Below are 16596 nucleotides of genomic sequence, written 5' to 3'. Positions count from 1 at the left end.
TTGTGTATTATCCCCCTGTACTGTGACATCACTGTGTATTATCCCTGTACTGTGACATCACTGTGTGTATTATCCCTGTACTGTGACATCACTGTGTGTATTATCCCTGTACTGTGACATCACTGTGTGTATTATCCCCCCTGTACTGTGACATCACTGTGTGTATTATCCCTGTACTGTGACATCACTGTGTGTATTATCCCCCCCTGTACTGTGACATCACTGTGTGTATTATCCCTGTACTGTGACATCACTGTGTGTATTATCCCCCCTGTACTGTGACATCAGTGTATTATCCCTGTACTGTGATATCACTGTGTGTATTATCCCCCCTGTACTGTGACATCACTGTGTATTATCCCCCCCTGTACTGTGACATCACTGTGTGTATTATCCCTGTACTGTGACATCACTGTGTATATTATCCCTGTACTGTGACATCACTGTGTGTATTATCCCTGTACTGTGACATCACTGTGTATTATCCTGTACTGTGACATCACTGTGTGTATTATCCCCCCCTGTACTGTGACATCACTGTGTGTGTTATCCCTGTACTGTGACATCACTGTGTATTATCCCCCCTGTACTGTGACATCACTGTGTATTATCCCCCCCCTGTACTGTGACATCACTGTGTGTATTACCCCTGTACTGTGACCCCCCCCCAGGTATTGAGGCTTGGTTGGTATGGCGGCTCCCCTTGGCTATAGTGCCATACAGCTGCCCTTGCAGTATAGTCCTTGTATGAACCACAATGAGTGGCCGCCTCTTGCATTGAGCTGTAATAGCGTCGCCCCCTACAGACAGGACTAGTAATAATCTGTATGGACAGTGGCGATTCTCCCGCCTGTCACTGGACGGACGGGATGTGACAGCTCGGGACGCATCTTACCCCTCTCCCATCCTGACTCTTCACTTTACGGATTTGTCACTTTTACAGCAAGTTTTGACATTTATGACGTTTTCTCGATGTTTCGTGCCGACTTCTCGCATTCACTTGTCATAACGCTGTCACTTCGAGGGATTCAGGAGGTAAACAATATGGATGTCTGCAATAAAGAAGAATTATTCTCAGGTAGACGCCCGGATTTTGGACAATGTGCTGAAAATATAAGACACAATGAAAACTTTTTTTTTTTTTGCAAATTAAGTGAAGTCAGAAAGTTATACAGATTTGTAATTTACTTCCATTTAAAAATCTCCAGTCTCCCAGTACTTATCAGCTGCTGTATGTCCTGCAGGAAGTGGTGTATTTTCTCCAGTCTGACACAGTGCTCTCTGCTGCCACCTCTGTCCATGTCAGGAAATGTCCAGAGCAGCAGCAAATCCCCATAGAAAACCTCTGCTGCTCTGGACAGTTCCTGTTATGGGGGCGGCCATATTGCCTGGGCTTCTGTTAACCGCATTAAGTGACATGCTTTACCGCAAGGCTCGTGGACATAGACAACAATAGACAGACTCTGTCCCTTAAGATGAATGTGAGACATTACTGAGCGCTCTGACCTGTGAAGAGGTCATTGCACAGGGAGCTGCTATTGTCTCCTCTATCTACTGGTGTCACATGACGCTGCAATGCTGTACAGATCACTTTACTGCAGCCTCCTCTTATCACCACAGACACAGCAGGAAGTCTCAGCTTAGTTTTAGCCCCAGTGGTGAGAATGAGAACTGCAGGATATCAGGATTATTATATAATATAGAGAGAAAATGTCCCCAAAAATGATTATGAAATCTGTTTAACATAAAACCATTATTTATCCCATAAGTCATTTTGTGATGTACTGTCCCTTTAATAACTTTGGGTTGGTCAGATAGAGAACCCTTGTGTCCTTATACTGACACCACATGGACCCCAGTGACTCTGACGGCTGGGAGGTCATGCTGGGAGTTGTAGTTGAGTAATAGCTGGAAAGCCACAAATGCTATGGAGTTTATAAGCATTCTCTATACGTCTGCTCTAGGCTCCTGTAGTGCATTAGCCCCCCCCCCCCCCCCCATCTCTTCAGGACCCAGATGCAGCCCCTCCCCCGCTCTCCTCTCTATATATACAGTGTATATAACTATTCATGAAGTGGGGGACAAGGTGATAGAACATCTGGGAAGCACCTGGCTCTATGGAAGCGGAGACTTTGTCATCACACCATAATAAATGGAGATTTATGGAAATGCCACCAGCCGTCGCTTTATTGTATAGATTGCTGCGGATTTATGGAGACGTCTCCTCAATGTTTTCTCCTGCTTCATCTACATAGGAAAAGTCAGAGAAATAACAACCAACACATAACACACATGTATTATATACAGTATATAACATATACACATAACACACATGTAGTATATACAGTATATAACACATACACATAACACATGTAGTATATACAGTATATAACACATACACATAACACGCATGTAGTATATACAGTATATAACACATACACATAACACGCATGTAGTATATACAGTATATAACACATACACATAACACACATGTAGTATATACAGTATATAACACATACACATAACACATGTAGTATATACAGTATATAACACATACACATAACACATGTAGAATATACAGTATATAACACATACACATAACACATGTAGTATATACAGTATATAACACATACACCGATGTAGTATATACAGTATATAACATATACACATAACACATGTAGTATATACAGTATATAACACATATACCGATGTAGTATATATAGTATATAACATATACACATAACACATGTAGTATATACAGTATATAACACATACACATATACCGATGTAGTATATACAGTATATAACATATACACACACCACCAATGTAGTATACACAGTATATAACACGTACACATATACCGATGTAGTATATACAGTATATAACACGTACACACCCCCGATGTAGTATATACAGTATATAACAAATACACTGATGTAGTATATACGGTATATAGCACGACATACAGCATCTACCAGGGGGGCGTCACTCACCGCCCTCCAGCTTTCCCCGTCATGTCCGGACAGCCAAAGCTTCAGCTGTCCAGGCATGATGGGAGTTGTAGTTCTGTCACAGCGGGGGGTCGGGGTGACTCCTGTGATTGCCCAGTGTGTAATCGTTGTTCTTCTCCGGCAGGACGGTCGCACGGCTCTTATGTCTCGCTGAATGTGATGATGAATTTGTTACCTATAGGTAAGAGAACTACAAGGCCCAGCATGGCATATGTGACCTCTGTATAACTATTGAATAACTTTGTCACCTTGAAAATCCTTTGACGTCTTGTAGAGATGAGTCGGGAGAAGTGCGCACTGAGTGTGTTCTCTCTCATCTCTGGGTCATGTGACTGTGGTAGAATCCCCATGGAAGTCAATGGGACTGAGAGTAGGGAGAGAAGACTTAGCCACGCGGTTCTCTCCTCCTCCTTCTAGCAGCTGCTCAGGATTAGAGTCTATCGCTGTGTCCGTGTTTTCCAGGACTCCATAGGGCGGCATCCAACTTCTGCAGCCACATCAACTGCTGCATGCTCTGCACGGGATAGATAGATATATAGACCACATATTAGATGCACAGGTATATAGATCACATTGTGGATGCACAGGTATATATAGACCACATAGTGGATGCACAGGTATATATACCATATAGTGGATGCACAGGTATATAGACCCCAAAGTGGATGCACAGGTATATAGACCATATAGTGGATGCACAGGTATAGAGAGACCACATAGTGGATGCACAGGTATATAGAGAGCACATAGTGGATGCACAGGTATATAGACCATATAGTGGATGCACAGGTATATAGAGAGCACATAGTGGATGCACAGGTATATAGACCATATAGTGGATGCACAGGTATATAGAGACCACATAGTGGATGCACAGGTATAGAGAGACCACATAGTGGATGCACAGGTATATAGACCACATAGTGGATGCACAGGTATATAGACCACATAGTGGATGCACAGGTATATAGACCATATAGTGTATACACAGGTATATAGACCATATAGTGGATGCACAGGTATAGAGAGACCACATAGTGGATGCACAGGTATATAGAGAGCACACAGTGGATGCACAGGTATAGAGAGACCACATAGTGGATGCACAGGTATATAGAGAGCACATAGTGTATGCACAGGTATATAGACCACATAGCGGATGCACAGGTATATAGACCACATAGTGGATTCACAGGTATATAGACCACATAGTGGATGCACAGGTATATAGACCACATAGTGGATGCACAGGTATATAGACCACATAGTGGATGCACAGGTATATAGACCACATAGTGGATGCACAGGTATATAGAGAACACATAGTGGACACACAGGTATATAGACCACATAGTGGATGCACAGGTATATAGAGACCACATTGTGGATGCACAGGTATATAGAGACCACATAGTGGATGCACAGGTATATAGACCACATAGTGGATGCACAGGTATAGAGAGAACACATAGTGGATGCACAGGTATATAGAGACCACATAGTGGATGCACAGGTATATAGACCACATAGTGGATGCACAGGTATATAGAGACCACATAGTGGATGCACAGGTATATAGAGACCACATAGTAAATGCACAGGTATAGAGAGAACACATAGTGGATGCACAGGTATATAGAGACCACATAGTGGATGCACAGGTATATAGAGACCACATTGTGGATGCACAGGTATATAGACCACATAGTGGATGCACAGGTATATAGAGACCACATTGTGGATGCACAGGTATATAGACCACATAGTGGATGCACAGGTATATAGACCACATAGTGTATACACAGGTATATAGAGACCACATAGTGGATGCACAGGTATATAGAGACCACATTGTGGATGCACAGGTATATAGACCACATAGTGGATGCACAGGTATATAGAGACCACATTGTGGATGCACAGGTATATAGACCACATAGTGGATGCACAGGTATATAGACCACATAGTGGATGCACAGGTATAGAGAGAACACATAGGGGGAGATTTATCAAAGGGTGTAAAATTTAGACGGGTGCAAACTATCCACAGCAACCAATCACAGCTCAGCTTTAGGCAGTGCTGAAAGAAAAGCTGAGCTGTGATTGGTTGCTGTGGGAGCTGAGCTGTGATTGGTCGCTGTGGGCAGTTTGCACCAGTCTAAATTTTACACCCTTTGATAAATCTCCCCCATAGTGGATGCACAGGTATAGAGAGCACACAGTCTGGTTGCACAGGTATAGAGAGCACACAGTCTGGTTGCGGTGTCCTGGTAACACACAGATAGGAGGCACATTCCTGGCCAGGGCTCGGCGGTGATTCAGGCCGTTGCTATTCCCCAGATGACGGCCGCGGCAGCAGGTTACACAATGTTCTCTCTCAGCTGCTAATTCTCACATATTTGGTTTTTTAATCCTGTTTGCTGGGGCTTCTCCCTCCGGTTAGTACAGAACTGTTGTCATCGGCCGGGAAATCCGCCGTGCTAAACCCATATTCTTTAACCCTTTCCACTCACTGTCATTGTAGGTGAATGAGGAATCCAGTGTGTGATGTACATCATTCCCATTGGGGGATCTGAGACATTCACTGCAGGACTAGACTGATTTGGATTACAAAAACAATTATTCCACACATAGCGCCTCCCCTGGTCGGGTGTGGGTATTGCATCCCATTCATTATAGTGGAGTACTAGATACGACCTATGGGGCAGCTGTGGTGCTGTTTCTGGAGGAAAGTAGCCATGTTCCTCTATATAAGAGACACATACTATAAGAGACACAGTATAAGAGACACAGTATAAGAGACACACTATAAGAGACACAGTATAAGAGACACAGTATAACAGACATACTATAAGAGACACACTCTAAAAGACACACTATAAGAGACACACTATAAGAGACATACTATAAGAGACATACTATAAGAGACATACTATAAGAGACACGCTATAAGAGACACGCTATAAGAGACATGCTATAAGAGACACACTATAAGAGACATACTATAGGAGACATACTATAAGAGACACGCTATAAGAGACATACTATAGGAGACATTCTATAAGAGACATTCTATAAGAGACATACTATAGGAGACATTCTATAAGAGACATACTATAAGAGACATATACTATAAGAGACACATTATAAGAGACATACTATAGGAGACATGCTATAAGAGACATACTATAAGAGACACACTATAAGAGACACACTATAAGAGACACACTATAAGAGACATCCTATAAGAGACACCCTATAAGAGACACACTATAAGAGACATACTATAAGAGACATAGCTTCCTCCTTGGCGTCTCCTGTGCAATAGGGACATATCAGCAGGTTAGTTTCATCTCACCTGCTGGTAGTTCCCCTTTAAGGTCCCTATACACCTTATACATTTGTCAGCCATACTGGCCACAAGTGGGTAGGTAAGGATAAGATGTATGGGGCTCTCCCGATCATCCACCGACAAATTATGGAAAAGCCCTAACCAAGCCTTTTATTCTGGTTGGGATAGGCCGCAGCCAGAGCCATGCTTAATGTTCCTATGCACTGTACGGCGAGGACGGGAGACAGCATATACCCCCTGTGTGACATCCTTTGTAAGTACGGGGACCTTTATCCATATACCCCAGTGTGATAGGTCACTGTATATATGGGGACCTTTATCCATATACCCCAGTGTGATAGGTCACTGTATATACAGGGTCCTTTATCCATATACCCCAGTGTGATATATCACTGTATGTATGCGGACCTTTATATACCCCCTGAGTGACATGTCACTGCTGTACGGGTTTTTTTTTCCATATACCCCCAGTGGGATATGTCACTGTATGTACGGGGTCCTTTATATACCCCCTGTGTGATAGGTCACTGTATGTTCGGGGGGATGGGAGATGGCATATATCCCCTGAGTGACATATCAATGCTGTACTGGGTCCTTAATCAATATACCCTTTGTGCCATCCTTTGTATGTATGGGGGCCTTTATATACCCCATGTGATAGGTTGCTGTATGTACGGGGTCCTTTCTCCATATACTTCCTGTGTGATAGGTTGCTGTGTGTACAGGGTCTTTTATCCATATACCCCTGTGTGACATGTCGCTGTATGTACAGGACCTTTATATACCCCCCATGTGATACGTCGCTGTATGCACAGGACCGTTATATACCCCCTGTGTGATATGTCGCTGTATGTACAGGACCTTTATATACCCCCCCCCCCGTGTGATATGTCGTTGTATGTACAGGACCTTTATATACCCCTGTGTGATATGTCACTGTATGTACAGGACCTTTATATACCCCCCCCCCCGTGTGATATGTCATTGTATGTACAGGACCTTTATATACCCCCTGTGTGATATGTCGCTGTATGTACAGGACCTTTATATACCCCCCCCCGTGTGATATGTCGTTGTATGTACAGGACCTTTATATACCCCCTGTGTGATATGTCGCTGTATGTACAGGACCTTTATATACCCCCCCCCGTGTGATATGTCGTTGTATGTACAGGACCTTTATATACCCCCTGTGTGATATGTCGCTGTATGTACAGGACCTTTATATACCCCCCCCCCCCGTGTGATATGTCGCTGTATGTACAGGACCTTTATATATATACCCTGTGTGATATGTCACTGTATGTACAGTACCTTTATATACCCCCCTGTGATCGCTGTATGTCGCTGTATGTACGGGGTCCTCAGTAATGTTCCTTCTATTGCTGCCTATCCTGTAATGACTCCTAGTCCTCGCCTTCAGTTGCCGCTGTCATCCAAGCACATGGTGTGCAGTTTTTGTCACTTTAGAATAGTAATAAGTCTTGATCATAGTTATTAATAAAGCAGCCGTCATCAGGATTCGCACGGCGCCCCGGGCAATAAACAGAGGAACTCATTAAAAGTAAATACAGCGCAACTTTCCTGAATGATGAAGTTTTAATAATCGCATTGAGCGGCCACCTGTCTCCTTCCCTCCATAAACCCCCATACACATTCAGGAGAGTAGTCCTGAGCATAGTCTATGGCTATGACCACAATGTGTCCGAGTTATAACATTCACGGCCTTGGTGGCGGTCCAGCCGTGGGTTATATTATAGAGAAGGAACACCGGCTATAAGGACTGTGAGAAATCATGTGATGAATGAGCCGGGTGATGCAGCCAGATCCAGATCAAGGAGCCTCCAATCCCAAGGCAGCAAGGACACGTTTCTATTACACGGCTCCTCACAAGCGAAACCTAGAGCCGACTGTTCCTGAGGTCAGAGGAAGAAGGATCCTGTGAGGATAATTGTGAGGTAAGAGGAAGAAGGAACCTGTGAGGATAACTGGGAGGTCAGAGGAAGAAGGATCCTGTGAGGATAACTGGAAGGTCAGAGGAAGAAGGATCCTGTGAGGATAACTGGGAGGTCAGAGGAAGAAGGATCCTGTGAGGATAACTGGGAGGTCAGAGGAAGAAGGATCCTGTGAGGAAGACTGGGAGGTCAGAGGAAGAAGGATCCTGTGAGGATAACTGGGAGGTCAGAGGAAGAAGGATCCTGTGAGGAAGACTGGGAGGTCAGAGGAAGAAGGATCCTGTGAGGATGACTGGGAGGTCAGAGGAAGAAGGATCCTGTGAGGAAGACTGGGAGGTCAGAGGAAGAAGGATCTTGTGAGGATAACTGGGAAGTCAGAGGAAGAAGGATCCTGTGAGGAAGACTGGGAGGTCAGAGGAAGAAGGATCCTGTGAGGATAACTGGGAGGTCAGAGGAAGAAGGATCCTGTGAGGAAGACTGGGAGGTCAGAGGAAGAAGGATCCTGTGAGGATAACTGGGAGGTCAGAGGAAGAAGGATCCTGTGAGGAAGACTGGGAGGTCAGAGGAAGAAGGATCCTGTGAGGATAACTGGGAGGTCAGAGGAAGAAGGATCCTGTGAGGATAACTGGGAGGTCAGAGGAAGAAGGATCCTGTGAGGATAACTGGGAGGTCAGAGGAAGAAGGATCCTGTGAGGATAACTGGGAGGTCAGAGGAAGAAGGATCCGGTGAGGATAACTGGGAGGTCAGAGGAAGAAGGATCCTGTGAGGATAACTGGGAGGTCAGAGGAAGAAGGATCCGGTGAGGAAGACTGGGAGGTCAGAGGAAGAAGGATCCTGTGAGGATAACTGGGAGGTCAGAGGAAGAAGGATCCTGTGAGGATAACTGGGAGGTCAGAGGAAGAAGGATAACCTATGTTTTCATGGGTGTCCTTACACTGCGTAAGATTCTGCCAGAAAGAAAAACTAGCGTCTCCATTTCCTCTTTTCCCATTGAAGCAAATGGAAGCAGAGCTGCAGTTACCCAGTACGGCCACTATACAATGTACGGAGCTGTCTGCTGCTCCACTATGTATGCAGACACCATGGCACTGACAGACACCGGATAGGTGCCAGGTGTCGGACCCCCATTTACCAGATGTTTTATCCACAGGGCATCAATAAAATTTTTTTTAAAAGTTACAAAAACCCCTATACAAAAAGCAAGGCAATAGACATTCAATGATCGTACACAATCAGTGTCGGACTGGGGTACCTGGGGGCCCACCAATGAAGAACCAGTGAGAAACAACTTGTCAGTCAGTGTCAGTGCAGGTTCTAAAGCTGGGGGCCCACCGGGGGATCCTCTGGTGGGCCAGTCCGACACTGTACACAATACTGGGCCCCTGTAGAACACAACCATGTTATGAGCTTATTTGGAACAACCACGGCTGGATAAAGAGATTATGAGAATTTACTAAAGAAGTTTTCACGAATAAATGGGGATGGTCCATGGCGGAGGGCACAGCCACTGAACTGCCTATAACCTACACTGTGTGCTAGAGGCTCCACCTCTCCTGCTCTGGACAGTTCCTGACATGGACAGAGGTGGCAGCAGAGAGCAGACCGTGTCAGACTGGAGAGAATACACCACTTCCTGCAGGACATACAACAGCTGATAAGTACTAGAAAACTGTAGAGAATAGAGTTGATGACTTTCCGTTCATCTGAGGATCTGTCTGGCAGCATTCAGCTTTTACAGCATCCAAGGAAAGTGTGTTTGTCTCCTTTAAATACTGAGGGGGTTTCTGGGAGACCTTTGGAGATGCAGGTAGGGCTCCGCACACTTCTCCTCCTTATTGCCGCCGTCTTCATCCGCTGATCTGTAGGTTCTAATAACCAGGCCTCTGCTCTGACTGGTTTTACATTGATGCTATAAAATAACCATTACTATCGAGCGGCAATTAAAATACACGGAGAAGCAATTCTTCACGGCCGCCTGACGTCCAGATTATGTATCGGCTTTCTGGAAAAATTGATCAAATTCGCCAATGTTTCCTTTACGACCTTTTATTGCTCCGTTCCCCAAACATAATCATTTCAAAACTTTGAGTTTATTACGAGTGGAAGGAAAACATCGAAAAGCTCTGACCTTTCTGCTGCGGAGGGTGAGCGGGTTCTCAGCGGGTTTTGCATACGATGTAGCGACCTTCAGCAGGGATCAGTGAATCCTTCTCCGTACAGTCTGCTGATAGAATAGGCAGAGTCTAAGGGCCCTATTCCACCGGACGATTATCGTTAGCATAATCGTTAACGATTAACGATCTCAAACGACCGCTATTGCGAAAGACCTGAAAACGTTCACTCATTTCCATGGAACGATAATCGTTACTTATGATCGTAATTGCGATCGTTTCTTCTTCCGTATTTATTCGCTATTGCGTTCGTATCTATTGCGAACGACCGAACGATGTCTTATTCAATGCGAACGATTTGCGAACGTTTTGCAAACGAGCAACGATAAAAATAGGTCCAGGTCTTATAAAGCGATCAACGATTTCTCGTTCGGTCGTTAATCGTTACTGCATTTCAACCGAACGATTATCGTTTAGATTCGAACGATTTAACGATAATCTGAACGATAATCGTCCGGTGGAATAGGGCCCTAAGGCTCCCCCAACATAAGGGAGTCCTCTAACACTGCTCTGTAAAGGTTATCGCTTTAGCCGGCAGCGCTATAGGTTTAAATGGGGATTGGCCTCTGCTGTCATCTGTGGCTGAGTAGACTGGTAGTTTAAAGGAGTTATCCAGGATTAGATAAACATGGCAGCTTTCTTCCCAAAAACAGCACCACCCCTGTCTTCAGGTTGTGTATGGCATCACAGAGCAGCTCTATTCACTTCAATGGAACTGATCTGCAATACTAAGGATAAGAGTAGCGCTGTTTACATGAATCCCTTTAATCCTGTTATTAGCATCCCTTTAAACTATGGCCCTTCCTGTCTGTAGCCTCGGCAGAGCCCATTAGCACCGCAGCCCACGCTACCACTACAGAAAGCCCAGGATCTTAGCTGCCTGCAAAGGAAATGTCCCTGAAGGTGGAGATTTCCTTTAACTCTCGTATTTTTTGCTAATCTCTATTGCTGAGTAGTTAAATGTTCTTTCCAGGCGTCCTGCCCCTCAGTGATGCTGAGCCCCATAGCAGTCAGACCTGGATTTAAAGGAGTTGTGTTTAAAAAAAAATTGTTTGAAATCAACTGGTCCCAGCAAGTGCTAGAGATTTGTAATTTACTTCTATTAAAAAATTTCCAGTCTTCCCATACTTATCAGCTGCTGTATGTCCTGCAGGAAGTGGTGAATTCTCTCCAGTCTGACAGAGTGCTCTCTGCTGCCACCTCTGTCCATGTCAGGAACTGTCCAGAGCAGCAGCAAATCCCCATAGAAAATGTCTCCTGCTCTGGACAGTTCCTGACATGAACAGAGGTGGCAGCAGAGAGCACTGTGTCAGACTGGAGAGAATAAACCACTACCTGCAGGGCATACAGCAGCTAATAAGTACTGGAATACTTTTTTAATAGAAGTGAATTACAGATCTCTGGCACTTGCTGGGACCAGTTGATTTGAAATAAAGTTTTTTTTATGTGAACAACCCTTTTAAGCACAGGCTAACAGGCCTCAGGCTGGGAAAGCAAAATGAATTTTTATTTGCGGTCTGCAGAGCGTTGCGCCCCTCTTCTGCCTCTGTATAAGGTGTTATTTACACTCTGTAAGCAGTGAAGCATTGACTCAATAAGAGCTGAATCACTTCCCTCCATCTTATTTATACCGGTTGTTACAAGTTTAGAACCACTGAGACGCATCTATGTTTTATAACGGCCCCAGAGAGGCATGAAAGGCAGCGCCGTGGTGCCGGGCCGCCGCATGACGGTGAAGCCCCATAGATCTTTAGTGTTTTTCTTAGAATGTTCTGCAAAACTAAACTTATTTTGTGCAGCGTTCCAGCAGGGGATAGGAGCTCCGACATGAGGCAAAGAGAGGAGGGAGAAATAGAGGGGCAGTTACTGTGTTAGGAGATCATACATGAATAAGCCCCTTGTATCAGCTACTATTACATATTGTTCTCTGTATTGTGCCAGACAGGAATTCCAAATAGAGAAGTATGGCACCCGGGACCCAGGCTGTTCTCATAATCCTTATAACTATACGATTTAATAAACCCACAGACATTTCACTTGGGGAAGCTGTCTGTGCCACTAGTGCTGCAGCTTCCTCTGATGTCTATATAATACATGTTACCATTAGAATAGACATTACACTGGGGGGAGCTGTCTGTGTCACTAGTGCTGCAGCCTCTCCTGATGTCTATATAATACATGTTACCATTAGAATAGACATTACACTGGGGGGAGCTGTCTGTATCACTAGTGCTGCAGCCTCTCCTGATGTCTATTCTAATGGTAACATGTATTATATAGACATCAGGAGAGGCTGCAGCACTAGTGACACAGACAGCTCCCCCCAGTGTAATGTCTATTCTAATGGTAACATGTATTATATAGACATTACACTGGGGGAAGCTGTCTGTGTCACTAGTGCTGCAGCCTCCCCTGATGTCTATATATTACATGTTACCATTAGACTAGACATTACACTGGGGGAAGCTGTCTGTGCCACTAGTGCTGCAGCCTCCCCTGATGTGTATATATTACATGTTACCATTAGACTAGACATTACACTGGGGGGAGCTGTCTGTGTCACTAGTGCTGCAGCCTCCCCTGATGTGTATATATTACATGTTACCATTAGAATAGTCATTACACTGGGGGAAGCTGTCTGTGTCACTAGTGCTGCAGCCTCCTCTGATGTCTATATTATACATGTTACCATTAGAATAGACATTACACTGGGGGAAGCTGTCTGTGTCACTAGTGCTTCAGCCTCCCCTTATGTCTATATAATAAATGTTACCATTAGAATAGACATTACACTGGGGGAGCTGTCTGTGTCACTAGTGCTGCAGCCTCCACTAATATCTACATAATAAATGTCACCAGTAGAATAGACATTACACTGGGGAGAGCTGTCCATGTCACAAGCACTGCAGCCTACTCTAATTTCTATAAAAATCAGGGGAGGCTGCAGCACTAGTGGCACAGATAGCTCCCCCAGTGCAATGTCTATTCTAATGGTAACGTGTTAAGTAGACATCAGGGGAGGCTGCAGCACTAGTGACACAGACAGCTCCCCCAGAGTAATGTCTATTCTAATGATAACATGTAATATATAGGTATCAGGGGAGGCTACAACACTAGTGACACAGACAGCTCCCCCAGTGTAATGTCTATTCTAATGGTAACATGTATTATATAGACATTAGGGGAGGCTGCAGCACTAGTGACACAGACAGCTCCCCCAGTGTAATGTCAATTCTAATGGTAACATCTATTATATAGACATCAGGGGAGGCTGCAGCACTAGTGACACAGACAGGTACCCCCCCCATCTCCCAGTGTTATGTCTATTCTAATAGTAACATGTGATATATAGACATCAGGGGACACTGCAGCACTAGTGACAAAGACAGCTTTCCCCAGTGAAATGTCTATTCAGATCATACAGATCATACATTTATGATTCGAGTTGATGAAAAAAAAAGGAAGAAAAAATGCTCAGGTTGTTGAGGAGTTAATTGATGACCATTCTGTTAATTTGTGGATTAATTGGCGACCATTCTGTCATCCGCAGTCACCTACAATCTGATGTCTTTCAGCTCTTAACATTTTTTTTTCATTGCAACAAAGTAAAAACAAAAAACCCTGCAAAATAATGAGCATCTTGTAAGACCTTGTGATTCTCAGAGCCGCTCAGTAATGTAACGTTACCGAGTCTCCCGGATCGCTGTCAGATCTCTAGGAGCACTTGACTTCTCTTTCCCCTCATAGACAGATTCCAGCTGGTGAGTAAACATGAGAGCGCTGGTTCCCTGCCAGCCCCGACACAAACAGGATGTGTAATACTCCCAGACCTCAGTAAGAATGGGGAACACTTATAAACAGGAAGCGCTCCGCATATTACACAGGGTGATACCGCCATATACTGCTCCGTCCTGGTCACAATCATTGAAGTTTGCAGTGAGAAGTTACTAAGGTGAGGGGGGTATTACAGGCCATGCAATGCTCCACAGAGATAGAGACAGGCAGAGTAGCCTCCTTGCACTCACCACCTATAGCAGGTTGCTCAGCCTTAGAGACAGAGGTTGGAGATGCTATGGTCAGTAGGGGGCACCAGAGAGGGTTACTATAAACTGTCTGAACCCGAGCGTGCGGCATGTGATTACCGTCTGTTGGAGAAGCGGCCCGAGGGAGTCCTGGAAAACATGGATACAGCCTATGGCCTATGACTATATCCACCAGGACGCCCTAGGGCGACATCCAATGTCTTCAGCCATCGATGATGAAATGTCGGACAGACTGGAGGATGCTTGAATTGTGCTCGTCTCTAGTCCCTATCAATATTGTTTGCTTCCTGGGAAAACAAGCTCTAGCAATCCTATTGGCGTTGGCTGCGCCTGTTGCACCTGTCTTTCTGGAGTGGAGATCTGCACCGTAAGGGGGGACATTTATAAGACTTAAAGAAGAAGTCCGCCCTCATCTAACTGTTAACAGGTGGCAGAGGAGAGAGTAACAATGAAGCATCGCCGCCTGACCAGCCCTGGGACCCTGGCCGGGCGGTGTAATCACAACTCAGGGGGAAATACCCATCCCGGCTGATGGACTGGCCGCTCAGCCATTCGGTGACTGAAGCACTGTCCCGCCCCAGTCACTGACTGGCTGAGGAGCCAGTCCATAAGCCGGGTGGTGATGTCTGCAACGCTGGAGAACCCAGAACCTGGAAGAGACACAGGGAGAGATGAGTTAATACCCTTTGTTATTTTCCCCTGCGCCCCTGCTTAAAAAAAACAGGAGGCCGGATTTCTCCTTTAAATAAAACTCCGCCCTCTTTTCCTCATCTAGAATTACTAAGAGGCGCACACTTCTTAGTACGGCTGGCCGGCCCTGTGGCACTGCCGAACAAATCTACACCTGCTCAGGAGCGGCATAAATCATGATAAATCTGCCACGCCTCCTCCCTGCCTCCTAATGGGCGGGCAGAGGGAGTGGCAAGAGGGAAGGAGGTGTGGCCTCCCCCTTTCCAGATGTACGCCACAAAGAAGGGTGAATCTGACCCTTTTCTGTGGTGTATGCCAGAGGCACCTGATGATCTGTGCCCCCCAAAGTGTCTATAAAAGCAATAAGCGCCACCTACAGTACACGCCACCTGTGGTACACGCCACCTCCGGCACACGCCACCTACAGTACACGCCACCTGTGGTACACGCCACCTGCGGCACACGTCACCTGCGGCACACTCCACCTCTGGCACACGTCACCTGCGGTACACGCCTTCTGCGGCACACGCCACCTCTGACACACGCCACCTTTGGCACCCACCACCTCTGGCACACACCACCTGCGGCACACGCCAACTCCGGCACACGTCACCTGCGGCACACGTCACCTGCGGCACACGCCAGCTCCGGCACACGCCAGCTCCGACACACGCCACCTCCGGCACACGCCACCTGCGGCACACTCCACCTCTGGCACACGACACCTCCGGCACACGCCGCCGAGGCACACCTCACCCGCGGCACACATCACCTGCGGCACACGCCACCCGCAGCACATGCCACCCGCAGCACATGCCACCTGCGGTACATGCGGCTGCACAATGTCGGCCACACTATACATAACATGCTCATCGCTCTTCTTCATGTAACATTGATCCGTCTTCTCCTTTTAACCCCTCAGGGTGAAGTCTCCGTATGGAGCAATAACTGTGACATCTCTTCCAATGACCGGATGACTGCATATGTTTGCATCGCCTGCCTATCATCTGCTCAGCCCGGTCAGAGACTCTCAGGCCTCGGGATTCCTCTCCCACCATGGAGCCGATCAGCGCCTTCTTCCAGAGGATCTATCGGATGATCCAGGATAAGCACGAGCAGGGGATATACAACAGCATCTGCCTGGGGGTGCTGCTCGCCCTCCCCTTACTCCTCTTACTTATCACCACCTTCATCTGTTGTCACTTTTGCTGTTGTCGGACCAGAAAAGGTGAAACGCTGAAACCCGCGCCAAAGAAAAAGAAGAAAAATGGCGAAGAGGATTTCTGGATCCCAAGTCCACAAGCCAAGTCCATCATGCTGGAGAAGGTGCCATCATTTTCTGTATAGCTGTGGGGGAGGTGAGAGTGAGGCC

The 16596-nt window shown here is 45.9% G+C and overlaps 1 long non-coding RNA gene across 1 annotated transcript in view; it reads left to right on the top strand.

Annotated features, from left to right (window-relative positions):
• LOC138799931 (uncharacterized) overlaps window positions 1–16285 on the top strand; it is a 50045-nt gene extending 33760 nt beyond the window's left edge. The window contains exons 2-3 of the long non-coding RNA XR_011364332.1: window positions 3137–3193; window positions 16147–16285. This is a non-coding gene — a long non-coding RNA (uncharacterized lncRNA). The remainder of the gene's footprint in view (window positions 1–3136; window positions 3194–16146) is intronic.
• The last annotated feature ends 311 nt before the right edge of the window (window positions 16286–16596 follow it).

Source organism: Dendropsophus ebraccatus, chromosome 8 (genome assembly GCF_027789765.1).
Source record: "Dendropsophus ebraccatus isolate aDenEbr1 chromosome 8, aDenEbr1.pat, whole genome shotgun sequence".
Lineage (NCBI taxonomy): Eukaryota > Metazoa > Chordata > Amphibia > Anura > Hylidae > Dendropsophus > Dendropsophus ebraccatus.
The sequence above is the reverse complement of the archived record's forward strand: the minus strand, read 5'-3'. Positions and strand labels throughout refer to the sequence as shown.